Raw genomic sequence first — 18,509 nt, forward strand, 5'->3', positions numbered from 1 at the left:
TAAGACAGTCTACATAAAGCCCTATTTCCTTCTGCATAGAGTAGAACTTAAGTCAGTGTTGGCTGTTTTTTTCATTGTTATTGTTATCTTTACAAAAAAACCCTGCTATGGCAATCAATTCTTTTCTATAACCAAATTCACCTTTCCCACAGTTCTTGGGCTAGAGTGGATTTAGCCCACCTGGCCCTCTCTCCTTCCTTCATAGCCTTATTTGGCTCTTCTAGTCCTTTTTGGAGTTTGTCTTAATTTGTGCTAAATACTTCTTACAAATTGTTATGTACTTAAAAAATCTGTTTGCAATCATTGCCTATTCTGTCCTGGAAGATGGAAAGGTATTTGTCATTTCCTTTTCATGAATATCTGCTTCTTCAGAAAAATAACCAGAGGAAATATCCACCTCTCTTTCCAAGAGTTCATTACCACATCTCAAGCATGTGCAGTTTTGGCTTTTACTCTCTCCCGTGTCTTCCCTCTCCTGTCAACGTCCACCTTCCTGAATTTACTGTTTGTCTTAGTCTGGGTTCTTTCAAGAGCAATTCTGGGACTTCCCTTACATCTCCATCACCTTGCTCTTCTCAGGTGTGATCCTGGCAGGAATTGTGAGCAGTGGGTCATGTGTGGCATAGGATTCTGCAGCCTGTGATGTTGCTAAGTAATCGTAGAAGCATTTCATGGTCTCACCACTGTGTCATTGTCAGTCTTCATCATTCATTCACTAAGAACCCATTATGTGACAAGAACTGTCCTAGACACTGGGGATACATGAGTGGTTTAATCAGACAAGGTCTTCACCCCACTGAGTGTACAGTTTGGATGGGAGACCAAACAGTGAGTAAGTAGCAATGGCCAACAACACAAAGTGACAGGAGCTATGTTAGAGAAGGACAGAGGATTGGAGACACATAGGACGGACACCAAATCTGGTCTTGGGAGCTGGGGAAGCCTTTCCAGTGGGAGGCACAATTAAGAGATTCCTGAAGGGCAAGCTCGGCAGGTGACATGAAGAGGGAAGAGTGCTCTAGGCGGGGTGGGAAGTTGTGCAAAAGCCGAAATGTGGAGATGCGGAGATTTGGGGAAGTGAAAATAGTTATTTCCAGGAGTCAAGCATGTAAATGCTACAAATGGCATCCACATTGAAGGAATATTTTGACCTGGGTCCTTTCCCTGTGGAAGTGGGATGGGGAGAGGGGAAAGAAGACAGCTTGGTGGGGCCAGAGCTTTCCTTAGCTGCCTGGGGAAGGGGAGGGAAATCCTTTCCCAGAGACAGGGTGCCTGACTCTGAACATTTGCAAGCTTGTCTCCCCTGAGAACTTGGTCTTGGAACTCTGCCACCAACCAAATGTCATTCATACATGGCAGTGAGGACATATATGATTTGGCATTGCCACCTGGTTTCTGACTTATTTGGTGCCTGTATGGCAGGTCCTGAGGCTGCTTTTGAAGTGTAATCAAATGTAGCCTCTTAATGTGGTTAAAGGTGGGGGAGGGGAGAGGAAGCTCATTCCTTCTCTGCCAGATCAGGAGGGAAGAGGAAACACGCAGAAGTGGAGTTGGATGTGAAGCTCAAGACTTAGCTCTCTGTCTGAACCATTTTTGGAATGGAATGGAGACATAAATAGATACATCTAAAATGAAGTTATATCGCTACCTGGTGATAATGGTGGCGATGGTGATTCAAAAATACAGTTTATACTACCACAAATTATTGACTGCCCACTTCACAGTACTGTCTCATGCAATCCTCCAGCGAGATGGGGTCTAAAGATTCCCATTTCACAGCTGAGAAACTGAGCCACCGAAAGCTTCATTTACCCAGTGTGACCGTGCCAGTCAGTGCCAGAGCCAGAATTCTCACCGAGGTCTCTGACATCTCTTTCCATGTCTTCTCCCCCCACACTGCTGCCCTGTAGGTCTTTGGTCCTTTGACCTCACTGTGAGCCAGCTTCTTCAGGAGAACATTCTGGAAACAGAGCGAGGGGCTGTGAACGGTGTGCAGTGTTCCCTGAACTACCTCATGGACCTCATCCACTTGGTCCTGGTCATGCTGGCCCCGCAGCGTGTTCGGCATGCTGGTCTTCACCTCCATCCTGTTTGTAACCACGGGCCAAGTGCTGTATTTTTTTTAATGCAAGGAAGTGTAAGATTACAAATGCCCATGCTCAGAAGACAGCGAAGAAGAGCACTTCAACCTGAGAGGTAGGCAGCACCTCTGACCACTCAGAGCCCTACTAACACTGGCCCCATGTCACTGTTTCCGGTGATTTCCCCGAGTTGCTACTGGGTGCTTACCTTGTTCCACTGCTACATTTGAGAGCAATTATGTCACCATCACCTTTGGCAATAGCATCAACTGCTTTAAATGCATCTTTGGGGTGATGGCTACAAGCCAGAGTTTGAAAGGGGTCTGACTCATGGCACGCCCATTAACAACTCAGATTCCACTCCAGACAACTTGAAGGGGCTTGTTTTAATTTTGCCAACACAATTCAACGTTTTCAGGTTTTTATTGTTCTTTGGGTTCTAAAATTAGGCAGGATCTTCTGGTCAGTATTAAAATTAGAGTTAGATCACAGTCAGTGATGTTTGGTCTCAGTTCCTTGGGTTTTTGTTCTACAGCTGGTTTGTGAATGTCCTTTTGACGGGCTGTGTGCCCCTCACAAGGACTGAAGCTATCTGTTGAATTAGATCATGGTAACAACCTTTGGGTGGTTTCTGGAGTCTAGGGTCAGGGCAGGAATCTGACGATCCCTCAGCTGACTTGGGCAAGCTTCGTCTCAGCAATCAAGCTAAGACATCCAGTTTGACCACCACTGATTAAGAAAACCACTAGTTTGTGATGAGCAAAATTTGAGTTTCTGGCTGCTTAGAAGCATAAAACTACCTTCTGGGGAGCCTAGAAGAAAACCCATATAGCTCTTTGCTTTAAATAATGAATTGCTTCTTTGTAAATGCTGTGGAATAGAAATTCACTTAGCAGTGAGAACAATGAGGCTAGCAATGAAGGCTCCTCAGGCCTCAAAGTACAGAGAACCTTTCTGGGGGTCGGGGGGGAGTCACATTTGGGGAATGGCCTGTAGCACACTCAGTACCACCTTAGCAGGTTGGTGCTGTTGGGAATGACATTTTCTAAGACAGGGTTTCTCAACCTCTGCACTGTTGACATTTTGGATCAGATACTCCTTTGGTGTGGAGGTGGTCCTGTGCATTGTAGGACACTCTGCAGCATCTCTGGTCTCTACCCACTAGATGGAGGGAGCAGCCCACACCCACACACTTGTGAGAATCATAGGTGTCTTCAGACATTACCCAATGTCCCCAGGGAGGGTAAAATACTCCTCCCCCCATACCCCCTCTTAAGAACCACTGCTTAAAGGAAATGTGAAACCTAAAGGAAAAATCCACCTATTGTTAAAAGACAAAAATGACCAAAAGTCATTCACAGTAAGGAAATTACAAAAGGGAATTTTGCACAGACCTGCTTCTTAGAGCTGAGTTAAGTGAAAACAAGGGAAGGAGAGAATTTTGGGAACATTTTGCTTAACATAAGGTACTTTGAAAAAAATTGTACTGTATATAAGTTCTGGTACTACTTATGGTGCCACCTCCCCCAATCTTTCCTTTTCCAAGAAAAAACCTGAAAGGCTACGTTACTACACACACACACACACACACACACACACACAACCAACTAGGTCAGGAAACCAGAACTGTTCCTCGCATGGATTCTTTACTAAGGAGGTTGTATTTTGAGGAGGTAGCACATCACGTCTCCTGGCCCTTGATTAGCCCAATGAACACACAAGGACTTGCACAGGCGAGTCTCGGAACAAGTGTTTAATAAATCCATCCTGAAGTCTTTTATTTAAAACCTCCAGAAGTGCTAGCAGCTTGAGTGTAGAATTTATGTCAAGTCTTCTAAGTACCACTGGCTCTCTACACCTGCACCTTCTGCCCTTGAAAAATTAGCTGCTTACCTGTAAATTCTGCATTTTAAGTGCTAATTTTACTCTTGCTTTTCCTCCAGGCCTTGTAGAGTAGGACAGCAACATCTTTCTATTGGATCGTGGAACGACTATCTCCATGTTTCCATGAATATTTCATGTTTTAGACCAGTACTGCCCAACAGAAATATAATGCAAATCACATTTATATAATTTTAATAGTATATTTCTAAAATATTATCATTTAACTTGTAATCAATATAAAACTGAGATTTTACATTCTTTTTTATTGAAGTATAGTTGATTTATAGTATTGTGTTAGGTCCAGGTATACAGCATAGTGACTCGGTATCTTTGCAGATTTTATTCCACTCTAGGTTACTATAAGATAATGGGTATAATTTCCTGTGCTATACAGTATATCTTTGTTGCTTATCTATTTTACATATAGCAACTTGTATCTGTTAATCGCATACCCCTAATTTGTCCCTTCCCACTTCCTTCTCCCCTTTGGTAACCACAAGTTTTGTTTTCTATATCTGTGGAATCTAAAAAATAATACAAATGATTGTAGACGCATTTTTAAAAAATATTAATTCTTCCAAAGCTGATGTTTCTTACACCTCAGCATGTCAATTTGCACTAGACACATTTCAAGTGCTCAATAGCCACATGTGGCTAGTGGCTACTGTACTGGAGTACAGTTTGGACTCTGTGATGATTCCCAAAGTTCCACATATTTCTCCACTATAGGAAGCCTATAAATGATACAATGGGCTCTATTCTGCCGGGTAGTGGGGGTAACATGCCAGAGCATTTGTCCAACTGGAAAATCATTCCATCAACTACAACATTCTGATCTGTTTTCCAGAAACAATTCATGGTGACATACGTCAACCTGAACTGACTGGATTTTGTCTCTTTATCTCTGAAACAGACTGATGTGCAGCTGTTCTGGAAATGCAGATGGCAACTGGGGAGGGTACCTCAAGATAATTGGCCCTTGCTGTACAGACAAACTCAAGCAGGGGGCTTTCTAGCCGTGGTTGCATAGTCCCAGTTAAGTCACAATTTTATAACAAAATATCAGAATCCGAAATCACAATTTTATAACAAAATATGAGAATCAGAACTTTTCAGTTTATGAACACAAGGTAAATTTTGGAAAGGCAATCCTTATGAGTACAAAATTAAAATAAGCCTTTCATACACATCTCTGGCTGTTTATTTGTTCTCAACATGGCTTTCCTCTTGAGGTGTTATCCCTGACCTTGGCTCACAGGGGTCACTGGTTGACTGACCTTACTACCCTGGTCAAATGCCTCAGTCTTTACTATCTCTAGATCCCCCTGTTTAGTTATCTGGACACCTTCTCTGTTCTACTTCTTCCTTCAAGGTACTTCAGATCATGAGGGAGAAAAAGCATCTTCTCACTTGGGTTCCAGGGAGCCTAGAATGTAAATGACCCTGCCCCCTCCACCTCGTCCATTTAAAATTTATATTCAAGTGCCAAATGACGAACTTGCCAACCGGATTTCCTCTGGCTCCTAGGAAGCTCAGAGCCAAATTGGCGGGAGCCTAAAGCATGAGGTCTAATGGTTTGGTTTTATACCCTGCTCTCTTCTTGCTGAGCTTTTATTCCCTCCTCTAATTATTGTATTGTTTGCTATTTGTTTATAAGCCACCCCAAATCATTCTGGGAATGTGGTGGGGGTATAAATAGATATAATAGTCTCTTTATAGTTTGTCCTAACAATTGAATCTTTCAGATATTGACTCAGATACTGAGTGAAGTTATTCCTTAAAAGAGAGGTTGAGGGAGGCACATTCTAACCAGCTTCATCTTACAAAGTGTCACAGATAAACCACACCGTGTAAGTTCCATAAAGGCAGGAATCATCCATCACAGGACTTAACACACAAGAGAAACACAGTAAATATTTACCAAATTATATAAATACTTGTTTGTGGAACCTCAAATAAAAATACATACCTTAGTTTGGAATATTCACTTGAACTACAAAGACCTGTTTTTTGTTTTTGTTTTTTAATATTTATTTATTTAATTGCACAGGGTCTTAGTTGTGGCATGTGAACTCTTGGTTGCAGCATGCATGTGGGATCTAGTTCCCTGACCAGGGATCCAACCCGGGCCCCCTGCATTGGGAGTGTGGAGTCTTATCCACTGCGCCACCAGGGAAGTCCCAAGACCTGCTTGCTTTTAAGAAACAAAAACTACTTGTTTTTAAAAATGGAATATGCACATTCTTGAATCTAATTATGTGACTCAATCTACCTGAACTGACATAGTGATGGCACTACTGCCAATACCAGACAAGTGACATCTGGGGAGGTTAGTGACTGGAGTTCTTACATAAGATTTGACATTTTCAGTGAAACCATAACCAGTGAATAGAATTGTATTCTAATCACATTTTCTTTTATAGTCGTAAAGATTCTCTTCATGACCATAACTCCTCCCTTGGAACTAATAAATCCTCTGAAAACATTTCATTCAGCTCCAGATTTGCTTCACTTCTCCTCAGGGCACTTGAGCACAAAAGAATGGCCTGGTAATTTTAATAGTCATGCTGGCCATCTTTTCACTCTTGCTTTAGCTCTTCTCAACATGTAGGTATGTGCTATGCCAAGGAGGGCAAGTTGACTGCAGCCCTGGGACTGGCTGCAACTCACTTTGGTGATCCTAGGCTGTACTTAATCAAGGTGCTAGATAACTCTGTATTGCCACGGTACAGGGAAGGGAGTTGGGGGGAGATGGAGCAGGTTATGTACCACACCTGGAAGCACAAGGCGGCATCTGCAGGCACTGCTTCATCCTACAGGCAAGATGGCCCAACACAGCTGCCAGTGCCCACGGTCATGGTGGGTAGGGCTCAACAGGCTCCGTGGCTAGACCTGTTACCCACAGGAAAGAACAGTGACTCACAGCCAATACTTGGCCCATCCGTTTTTTTTTTTTTTTAAGGAAATAACATCTTATTTAACTGTTTATTGCTTGAAATTTTTTTTTGGCCACACTGCGCGGTATGTGGAACTTCCCCAACCAGGGATCGAACCAGTGCCCCCTGCAGTGGAAGCTCAGAGCCTCAACCACTGGACCACCAGGGAAGTCCCCATCCCTCTTTTCAAAAACACCCTTGAATATCCCCAGAGAAAAAGTAATCCATGTGACTTATGCATCAAGCTTTGAGATTAACCCAAACCCAATTACTCAGCACCCAGAACCTCACTTACTCCCTAATTCTCTCACTTAATTCCCTGTTTTAGCCAGTATCGGCCAAAGCCATTCTAAATTTTGTTGGGTAACAATTTTCACACTTCATTTTCTGCTACCGTGTCGCCACTAGTGTACATTGTCAAGAGATGCAGAGAAAAGTGCCAGGCCGCTCACACCCTGCCAAATGGGATTGAAAATGCAGCTGTTAAGACAATGAGTGTGTGCTGTTGCCTGAACCATCCATAAAGAGAACCTGTACACCCTTGATGGGTGAGCATATACACTGATGGTTTCTTGAGTATTTATTTGTGCACGAGTCACTTACATGACCCCAAGGTAATTTTGATGTTTTTGCCCCTCTAATCTCAGTAAATCATTCAATTACTGACCTAAGACTGTCTTCCCACAGATTGCATTGGAAATGTCATTAAGATGCCGGAAAGGGTAAGTTTTTAAAGCCATGTTTATTGAAGTTGAATTTACATTCAGTAAAACTCACTCCAAAATGTGACCAAGGCAATCAGCACCATAATCAAAGTGTAGAGCAGTTCTTCAACACCCCCCTCCCCCTGCCCCAAACCCTATGCAGCAAACTCCTCCCTGCTCCTTAGGAATCCACTGATCCGTTGTCTGTCAAAGGGGTCAAATTTAATCATCAAAATAATCTATTATAGGAAAAACTGTAAACACAAAAAAACAAGTTTTTAAAAGGATACTTTGAAACATACAATGTTTAGAATAGTCAAAAGTATGGGATTTAGAACTAACCTTTGTAAATTCAAGCAGCTGACAGTTTTCTTAAGATAGCTGTATTGATAGAATAGCTAGTCTAGTTACTATGTTGAGCTTCAGGCTGGGGCTGGTTGGCAGAAAAATGATTTTAAATAGTTTAAATGGAATTGAATTCTACAGAAATTCTCTATGGGGCAGATATATGTTCTTGCAGATATTTGGCACCTTTTCAAAAGTCCTCCCCTGCTACCACCATGAAAGGGACAGTAAGCAAAAACCTCTACTCTGTATATATCACTCGTCACATGTTCAAATACACCTTATCTCCTCGAAAAGCTTCCAAGCACCAGCCCTGTAAGAAAAGTATCACAGTAGGTAATTAGAGCAGCAATTACTAAATAAGATGCTATTAAGAAAATACAGTGTCTAGGCCATGTTCACAAAAGCAGTGCAGGTAAGGAAAATGAATTCCCCAATGTACTACACATTGTCAACACAGGCATAGTAATGTTCTGACATAGAAATGAAAAAAAAATGTTTTCAACTCAAAATCCTATTTTCCTAATGCTAGCAATTCACCCTCAGCCTCTGGAAGATTCTAACTCAAAATGGCCACCATCGCCAAAGATAAACATCTTGAAAGATTAGATGCCAATCACTTAAAAATCCTTTTTGTCCCCCCCTACAACAACCTTTTTCTGGGCATAATAAAGTATTACCTATTTACTAGAGCCCCCCCCACCACCATTTTATTTAAAACATACTTTTTAAAGGTGGGGAGGGGTGTGATTGCACTTAATAAATTCCTACCTATCAAGTTGGCCTCAGGTAAATCCTTTAACCCATCAGAGCAGGATATCCAATCAGATTAGAGTTCTCATCCTTGGCCAAGAATTCTATTCGTATTTATTTACTCAAGCCAAATTCTTTCCATTTGGTCCATACCTGTTTGCCAGCATCTTGAACTGGACTGAGCCTGGTAGGAAATTGAGAAAAACAATGTTAAGAATATCATATGCTAACTTTTTATGGTTTTGTGTGTGTGTATGTGTGTGTTTGGTAAAGAGTCTTTTATTGGGCTACCCACCAGCTACCTTTGATGAATAAAAAGCTACCTTTAAGTAGAGTTACTGTAAAACAGCTACATTCTCCAAACTTCCTGACACTGGGACTCTCCTGTAATTTCCAGCCAGGAGTAAAATAAGTAGTGAACTAAGTGCCAATACTCTGGGAATCCATTTTACAGAAAGTCAGCAGTCATCAACTTTCCAATCTCCCTGTTACAGTTGCATGGAACATTATCAATTTGGAAAAAAATAAACATGACTGGCAACAGTATTTACCTAGGAAAGAGGGAAACAAACTTTTAACATTAAAAAAAACCAAAGGAAGCCTGAGACTTGCTTACCCAGAGGCGCAGGCAGAGCCCAGGGAGTGGGCAAGAGTCCTCAGCACTTGCTCAGTTTCCACAGTCCTTAAACAGACACTGGCTGAGGCTGCTGCTTCCTTGACCTGCTGCCTGGCTCTCTCAGCCCATGTCCCTCTCCCAGAGGGAACCATTTGGCTCAACAGGAATCCCCAACATCTAAACCAATTGTAAAACAAAGTCTGACCACTGCATTTCTCTCTGTGGTAGTGCCATTCACCAGAGATCCAGGTGGTCGGGGCAGGGAAAACTGTGTGCTCCCACCCCATATATATGGCTGGAAAGGGGGTGCCTAGGACAGTTTGCAACGCTGCACCTTGTTTCCTCTTTAAAAGCATGATAAAATTGATGTCCCATTCGGTTTCCTAATTAGTACAATTAGTTATTTTCTGATCAGTAAAAGGGTCTTTCACCACTGAGGCAAATATATAAAACACCCCACAATCCTCCCATTTCAAGAGAAGATTACTAAGCGGTACCCATGATAGCTATAACGATTCGTCATTTCATTCACTCAACTCTAAATTTAGATCTTTACAAATTTTATTGAATTTGGAGAGTAAACCTTTCTATAGGAATGTATAGCAGTAAAACACAGTAAAAATGCCCACTGATGCTGAAGAGAGCCACACCGAAACTTAGAAACTCTTCCTTCAGACAAACTTTCTCTAGGGCAACCTTTCCTCTTTATCTTGGCGGACACAAGTCAGAGCCCCAACGGTGCCGACTTTTTCCCAGGACAGACAACCATAACGAGCCTCACAGCCTGAAAATGTTGGAAGAGGGTCCCATGCTGCATAACGCGGTGTCACTCCTGAAAAGTTGGGGGAGAAAATTGCTCCCTCATTAAGGCTCACAGTAGTTAACCGCTCCCGCAAGACTCAACGCCAGACCTTTTAAAGAGCCCAACCGGCGGGCGAAGTGGCAACTGGAAAGCACTTGTGGCGGGGGAGTGTCTGTGTGGGCGAAATTACCTCTGTTTCTTGCCAACACCGGAATTAACACTGCTCCGCACTGAAGCTTAAAAGTGTTTCAGGCCCGTGATCTTAACCCGCTTCCTAAACTGGCCGTTCTGGGGTCTTCAGAGCCACCGGGCGGGCGGGGGCCCCGCGTGCGCCCAGAACACGGACACCGTCCCGGGCTCTGCGCCTCCGTCCTGGGTCAGTTTCATTCTCGAAGTTTTGTTTGTTGTTTTCTTTTTTCATTGCAAAAGGAGCTTGAAGCTCCCTGTGGCCCGGATCCCTTGGGCGTCGGGGTCACAGGTACAGAAGGTGCCGGGCGCCTCGGCCCCTGGGAGGAAAAGGGGGCCCTTAGGCGCCAGGAGGGTGATTCCCGGGGAGGAAGGGTCCCCGGCACACTGAGGACGTCCCCGCCCCAGAGGGGCCCTCATAGCAGCTCCCCTGGGGGCTGGGAGGCCTCTCCCGAGGGGGTGCCGAGCTGGGGCCGAACCCGAGTCCCAGCCGCCCAGACGGAGCGGGCCCGGGGATAGGAGGGGCGCGCGCGCCCGGTAAGTGCCACTGGAGAGACCCCCCCAGGCCACGTGGCGGGCTCTGACGTCGAGCTGGTTGGAAACCACTTACCGAGTCGTGCGCCGAGGCCGAAAGGGGAGGGGAAGGGAGAGACCCTGTTTAAGAGGGGCCTGGGCGGTCAGCACCCAGCAGCAGCCAACCAAAAAGTTGCCCCAGCGCCCCGCCCGGCCCGGGACCCGGCCCAGCACCAGGCCCAGCACCCGCCCCGCCAGCGGCGCCCGGAGGCCCTCGCGCGCCCCCTGCCGGCGGCCTGGGGCAAGCGGGGCAGGCGGCGGCCGCCCGGGTCTCCCCCAGCTCGGGCCTCGGGCCGACCGACGGAACTTTCGCCTCAGAGCCCTTCCTAAGCGTGGTGTCCATTTACCTCGCGGCAGGTTCGACGGAGCTCCTGGCACCCTAATAATGTTAGATATTTATGCCCGTCTCCCCTTTCCCCACCTCAAGTATCCCATGCTCTCCCTCAGGGGGGTCTGCAAGCCACCAGAAGTCCCCAGCCTTGCTTTATTTTAAAAACTATTTTTTTAAAATGAATTTATTTATTTATGTTTGGCTGCGTTGGGTCTTCGTTGCACGTCGGGTGGGCTTTCTCTAGTTGCCGGGAGCGGGGGCTACTCTTTGGTGCCTTGCGCGGGCTTCTCATTGCGGTGGTTTCGGCTGCGTTGGGTCTTCGTTGCACGTCGGGTGGGCTTTCTCTAGTTGCCGGGAGCGGGGGCTACTCTTTGGTGCCTTGCGCGGGCTTCTCATTGCGGTGGTTTCTCTTCTTGCAGAGCTCGAGCTCTAGGCGCGCGGGCTTCAGTAATTGTGAATCGCGGGCTCTAGAGGGCAGGCTCAGTAGTTGTGGCGCACGGGCTTAGTTGCTCCACAGCATGTGGGATCTTCCCACTCCAGGGCTCGAACCCGTGCCCCCTGCATTGGCAGGCGGATTCCTAACCACAGCGCCACCAAGGAAGCCCCCAGCCTTGCTTTTATATTTGGTTTTATCCTTAATCTGTCCCTGGAATTTTGAGATTTGAGGCTTCCTAGGTACTGGAGCACTTGAGATCATTTTGGTTGGAGGGACTGTATAGGGCAACAAATATTTACTTAGTGCCCACTCAGCGGTAGGCACTGTGATCCGTGCTGTGAAGTTGAATGAGAAACTGCCCCTGCCCTCAAGAAACATAAAGTGATACAAGCCTATGCAGTGTGCCAAGGGCCTAGCACAAAGCCACCAAGCCCAGCCTGCTAAGGGGATCAGGGAAGGCTTCCTGGAGGAGGGGTGTACCTAGGCTGAGTCTAGCATTACTAGCAGGAAGCTGGCTTCACAATATAGGAGAAGCCAAGAGAGTTAAAGAAGAATCATAGAGTAGAGGGACTTTTAGATCATACAGAGCTTCTGGTGGAGTAGAGCCCACCTTAGGGTGTTCTCCAAAAGCAGACTTGTCTTGATGATGGAATGTAAGCTCCATGAGAACTTGCTTTCCCACTCTACTGGATCCTCTGAATTCAGCATAGTGCCTGGAACATATTCAGGTAAGTGGGAAATGACTCCAGGGAAAGAGATTCGCCATTGATCCCCTGCAGTAGTTGAATATTCATACTATAAAACTCTTCAAGGCTCATAGTGATGATAGTGGTGGGGTCTTATCCCAGAATGTAGCTTTTTTGGGTCACCTTGAGTATGAATTTATCCCTGCATTCCCGGTACATGGCCTAGAGCTTGGTGCACTGTCAATGCTTGATAAAACCTGCTGTATTTCCTTTCTTGGTGTGTCTTTGGCCTGCCTTTCACACACGTGATGAACTACTTGTAGAACAGGCATCCCGAGCCCCCGGGAGGGGTTGGGCACTTCTCTGGCTAGTTTTGCTGCTGCTAGAGGGGAGCCCTCACCCCCGACCCCGGCTCCCCATGCCATGTCTCTTTGTGGAGGAACTTCTGTGGGATAATGCCCTGAGCTTCTGTCCACCCTTTCCTCATTCCCTTCCAGCAGAGGAAGGCATTTCAATAAAATCCTGTTCTAACATGAATTTTGAGAGCATGCAAACCGGGGTAGGCTTGTTGGCATCCGTCCTCCACCTGTTTCCTGTTTTCAAGATTCTAATGTTCTCTGATGGGAGGGGGAGACGGGGGTAAGAAGTGACCATTTGGAATCCGTTGAGGGTTTTCTTGGTTCAGTGTATAGTCACTTGGGAACATGAAGTGTCACTCCCTTAAACTCTGTGCTTTTTCAATAGTCCAAACTGAATAAAAGATAGTATTTCTTACTAACCCTGCAATAACATGGTCATGCATTTTACTCATTTTAAATTTTGGGCCCGCACGTATGTTACGGCAGGTGATGTCCAATGGCTCATCTTTCTCAGAGAAGAGCAAGTCCATCAGAAGGCTGTGAGCTGCGAAGATTCATGTTCTTTTTCTTCCCTCACTGCCCAGGATCAGTATAAGGTAATGTTGACCCAAGGTCTAGACGGGGAAAGAGAGTAGAACAAACTCAGCTCTGAAGTCACTATCTTGTCAGTAGTAAAGCTAACACCTGCATTTCCCTTTTGTATCTTATCTTGAGTTGGTTCTGAAGGTGGAAAGGGAAGAAAGCACATTATTTGTCACCCTCCCCCAACCCTTATTCCCAGGAGATCCTAAGACTCATTTGTTCTCAATGGACTAACATCACACACAGAGCTGGGACATTTGCTCTCACAGATTAATTGGCCCATCCATTTTCTTTTGCCTCTGTGTTTAGTGCGCATTTTATTGTGTCGTTGTAGAGTCAGGAGATGAAGCAACTGCAGACATCATTTATGATTTAAACGGCAATTCCAGTTGGGTAATATTTTAATTGGCATCGTTGGGCCATTTGCCACATGCAGGTCTCTGCCCAGCAGCCTGCCTTTTCCAAGCAGCTGTAGGCTTGTTTTCAAGCCAAGAGAGAATGTCTGCTCTCGCGGAGGCCTGTTGGTTTCATTTGCCTAAATAGAAGTGGATGATGGCTGAAACGTGGCTGATTTTAGCAATCAGAGGGTGTACAGGTAAGCATCCTGGAAGCACTGGGATACAGGTGTGCTTGTTTCTGACCCCTTACATCGGTACAAAACAGACTATTAAAACAATGCCCTCTCGATTGCCATGTACTCACTGCCATATTTAAAATGAATAACCAACAAGGATCTACTGTGTAGCACAGGGAACTCTGTTCAGTATTATGTAACAACCTAAATGGGAAAAGAATTTGAAAAAGAATAGATACATGTATGTGTATAACTGAATCACTTTGCTGTACACCTGAAACCAACACAACATTGTTAATCAATTGTACTCCAATATAGAATAAAAAGTTAAAAAAAAAATGCCCTCTCAGGTTTGTTGCCTACAAACCTGAGCCTTGTTGTTCACAAGACTTCTAGGAAATATAGGAATAAAGGTATAAAATACATTTCTATTTCGTATTTATATTCAATATATCAAATATATCACCTTTATTGATAAGCATGATCTAGTTGTAAAACAAGTAAATAAAAACATCCTTTAACTTCATATTCTTCTGCAACTAACCCTTCATTTCTTTTTCTCTTGATAGCAAGACTCCTCAAAAGCGCTGTCTTTGTCTCAAATTCCTCTCTCCATTCTTTTCTGAATCTAATTATGTTGGGCAGCCTCTGAGATGGTTCCCAATGGCCCCATCTCCTGCTCTTCATTCCCTTGTATAATTCCCTCCCCTTTAGTGTGGGCTGGACCTGTTGAATTTCTTCCAATGAATAGAATACAGCAAAAATGATGGAATGGCCTATGAAAAGATGCTCCCTGTTTTATATCACTAGGGAATTGCAAATTAAAACAGCAATGAGGTACCATTATGTATCTATTAGAATAGCTAAATTCCAAAATACTGACAACACCAAATGGTAGTGAGGATGTAGAAAAATAGGAACTCTCATTCATTGCTGGTGGAAATGCAACATGGTACAGCCACTTTGGAAGACAGTTGGGACAGAGAATAATTGCAGATGAGCTTTGTTTAGTTGTATATTTATGGGATTGTTCAAATCAACATTGCCAAGTTTAAGTTTCAAGAGGTAGGAATTATGACTGCTTAATTTCTGCGTATAAATTCCAGGCTGCCTGAACCTCATGTAGGAGGTTGCTAATAAATGCCTTTCATAGGAATGATGGTAAATATGTGAAGCCACTTGACTGCAATGTCCTTTCTGATTAACACATATTTATGACCCACGTTTGGAAGCCTGGAAATTGCTTCCAGGCCCATCCAAATCTGTTCTGGGTAACTGAATGCAGCAATGGCACAAACAGCTTCTCCTAAATCATGCTTTAAGCTTTAGAAAAATTATAATGGAACAGTGCATAATCCTTTTGGTCTCTCCAGCGATGTACTTAAACATGTGTTTCCTTCCTACCCTTTGCCGTGACTAAACATCTGTGCAACCATGACCATACCACCTTAAAGGAAAGCAACAGATCCTTTTCGCTTCTCTTGCTGTTCATCCTGTGTCCTCTCTCCTCTCCTTCCCAAAGTAGCCTTCGAGTGGGGGGCAGCAGCATCACAAATGCTCAGTTGAGAGCAGAGTTAGTCCAGATTTTTTCCATTGCTGATCTGCATTCCCTTACAAGCCCATGTTCTGCTAGATAGGGCTCGAGGTGCCAAGGGGGCTTTACATTTTAGTCGAGTCAAGTAAATTTACTCAGATTCAATCATTTAAACAGGCTTTTAGGGGGAATGTTGAGTCTTTTTTTGTAGAAAGGCCCCGTCTTTCTGGTTTCTGCTCCCCTTCCCTTCTCTCCGTGGCGCCTGGCGAATGCATGTGGGGAGGTGCTTATGGCCCAGGAAGGGAGGCAGATGACACAGATGGATCTTCTGCATTGCAGCTGGCCTTTGCTTGGACAGTGCCCACTGTAATGGGACTGTTTCTAGCCCTGGTCTTCTCCGGGGTTTGCTGTTGAAGGCCTGGGACCTGGTCACTCATGATCACACTTGCTTGTGGCTTGGCCAGGCCTTGGGAATCTGCCCTGGTCAACTGCAGTGGCACCTGCCTTGGCCACCCTGTTCCAAGCCCAGCCCCCTCCCCCCACTGCTTTCTATTTTTTTTTTTAAACACTGCTCTCTATAAAATAGAAATAGATATATCTATAATAGAAATAGATAGCATGTGTCTATTTATCTATCCATCTATCTCTCTCTCAGCTGGCTTCTAAGTCCCTTTCAAGATGATTTACTTAGAGGTCTCCTGTCCTCTTCTCTATCTCTGTCTGTATCTCCCTCTCCATCTCCACACCCAAACCTAAATCCATACCCATACCTGTACCAATCTATGTCGATTAAAAATATGGACTCTAAAAATTCAACTTCCTGGGTTCAAATCCTTGTTCTGTTACTTATTAGCTGTGTGTACCTGGACAAGTTACTTAGCCTGCCTATGCCTTGGTTTCCTTATTTGTAAAATGGGGATAATAATAGCACCTACCGTATAGGTTGTGATAAAAATAAAATGAGTTACTATATGGAAAGGGTTTAGAAATGGATCTGACACATGGAAAGCACCACCTGAGTATTTGCTGCTTTTTAAAAATTATTGATTGCCTCCCCAGCAGAATATAAAGTCCATGAAGGCAGAAACTTTGTCTGTCTTTTTTACTGTTACATCTCTTTGTCCTTCGGCAATGTCTGACCCAGAGCAGGCACTTAGTAACTATTTGTTGGATGAATGAATAAATGAACGAATGGAGAAACAAAAAAGAACAACACAATCTATTTCAAAAACTGTTACCATCCTTTCACATTCCCTCTAGTAAAAGTTGGTGTCCCTCTAAAGGTGATCTCCTCCTGTTTAGGGTTCTCCTATCCTCTAGGAAGCTGAGAACTAAGTTTTAGCTTTTTTTTTTTTTTGGCTGTATCACGTGGATTATGGGATTTTAGTCTCCTGACCAGGGATCAAACCCAGGCCCTTAGCAGTGAGAGTGCAGAGTCCTAACCACTGGGCCACGAGGGAATTCCCTTGGTTTTGGTCTTTAATGGAACTTTCTATCCCCAAACTACCTTATCCCAGGGCCTCCGATCTTGTTGGGTAACCTGGTCCTGGGGAAAGTCTCCCCTCTTGATCCTCAGAGGTTCCTCCTCTTTCTTCACAAACTTTTGGCTACTTCCTCACATTGATACTAACACTCTTCTTTCGTGCTCCAGGTGGAGTAGGGGGTACTTAGAGTTATCACATCTTGTGCGCGTGTGCGTGTGTGTGTGTGCGTGTGTGTGTGTGTGTATGTGTGTTTGTGAGGGAAGGCAGAGGATAAAGAGCAGCTCTCACAGCTTAAAAGCAGCCATTTTCCCACCCTGCCTTCCTTCTTCCTCCTGCGATGGTATCTTTCTAGTTTCTGGCCTTACCTTGTCTGGCTTGAGAGAGAAGTGGAGCCGGTTCTCCCCAGAGTCCTTAAGTGGCATTAACCACTTAGCTCTCCTGATGCCCTAGGTCCTGCATTAGTAGCTGGAGGCTTTCATTTCAAGTAAGCCCCAGGTCACTCCATTAGCGGTGGGAGTTGCCACTGATGGAAATGAGCTTCCTTTTTGGTTAAGAGGCTCAGAATCCAACTGAATGTGAATTGTGATGAATTCTACTCTCACCACTCTTTCTTCTGCTGGCTTTCCTCTCTCTGCCTTGGCAAGACAGGCCCCTTTGCAGGACTGGGTTCAAGATGACTTGGCTATTTAATTTTTAAACTAGGAGTTTGTAATCAGCCCACAGGGCATGGAAGTGAGCCCCATGTGTAGTAGGGGAGGGTTTGACCACCATCTGGTCCCACCCTAGCGAAGCGTTAGGGCTCTACCTTCTTGGGCATTAAGGGTCCCAATTCTGTTAAGGGGTGTCCTGGGGCACCAAAGGTGAGCTCACACATGACAGTTTGGAAAGGCTCCGCAAAGTCTTAGTGCATGAGTGGGTTTTCTTCTGCTGGAAAAACCACAGGCATGATGCAAGCCCCTGCTGACAGAGGCCCTCACCCTACAGCAAAAAAGGAATGATTAAATTGACTTTTCCATCTGTGTGCTCCCACGGGCGTAGGCTGGTTTGCAGATGTTGGCCTGCTGTTTAGGTTCATGTGGCCTGAGCTGGAGAGGCCCCCCTCTTCTCGTTGCCAGGGTTTTATATTATTAATTAATTGGTTCTTTTTAAGGCATTGAGAGAGGGGTTCTCTCTGGGAGAAAGATATATAAAATTTTCTGCCATTAAAAAAACATTTTTCTCTTCTGAGGGATTGTGCATACTTGCTACTGGGAGAGATTTCCATTAGAAGATGGAGTAATGGTTATTTAATAAGATGTTACTCGTGCCAGCTTCTTAGCTCTCTGCTGAGGTCACTTATGTTTCAAAAGTCTGAGTGGTGGAGAATCCCTGCTCCTCCATCTCCCTGTCTTAGGAGGGGCAAACAGAGGGTCTTCTGTGGTGGAGCTCTGTGGATGTGACATGGCCCCTGCTTCCCAACAGATGAGGTGACCCAACCTTCTCTTTTAAAAACCAAAACTGCTGACTGTGTTGCCATCTAATTTCAACGTTTCTTTCTTCATTTGGGGTCCTGAAAGGGGAACTTCCAGTCGAAATGTTACTCTGTAGCAGACATGCATTAGAAGAGAGAGAAATGTATTAGTGATGTTGAAGAACCTTTTATA

General features: G+C 44.7%; 1 long non-coding RNA gene and 1 other non-coding gene across 2 annotated transcripts; one reads left to right on the plus strand and one right to left on the minus strand.

The window, feature by feature from the left end:
* The first annotated feature begins 2,176 nt into the window (after positions 1-2,176).
* LOC133096198 (uncharacterized) lies at positions 2,177-13,224 on the plus strand. Its single transcript, XR_009701750.1, has 3 exons — positions 2,177-2,196; positions 7,589-7,623; positions 13,179-13,224. It is a non-coding gene; the product is annotated as an uncharacterized LOC133096198 (long non-coding RNA).
* Positions 8,731-8,801, minus strand: LOC133097074 (small nucleolar RNA SNORD93). Its single transcript, XR_009701949.1, has one exon. It is a non-coding gene; the product is annotated as a small nucleolar RNA SNORD93 (small nucleolar RNA).
* Positions 13,225-18,509: the final 5,285 nt, after the last annotated feature.

Source organism: Eubalaena glacialis, chromosome 8 (genome assembly GCF_028564815.1).
Source record: "Eubalaena glacialis isolate mEubGla1 chromosome 8, mEubGla1.1.hap2.+ XY, whole genome shotgun sequence".
Taxonomy (NCBI): Eukaryota; Metazoa; Chordata; class Mammalia; order Artiodactyla; family Balaenidae; genus Eubalaena; species Eubalaena glacialis.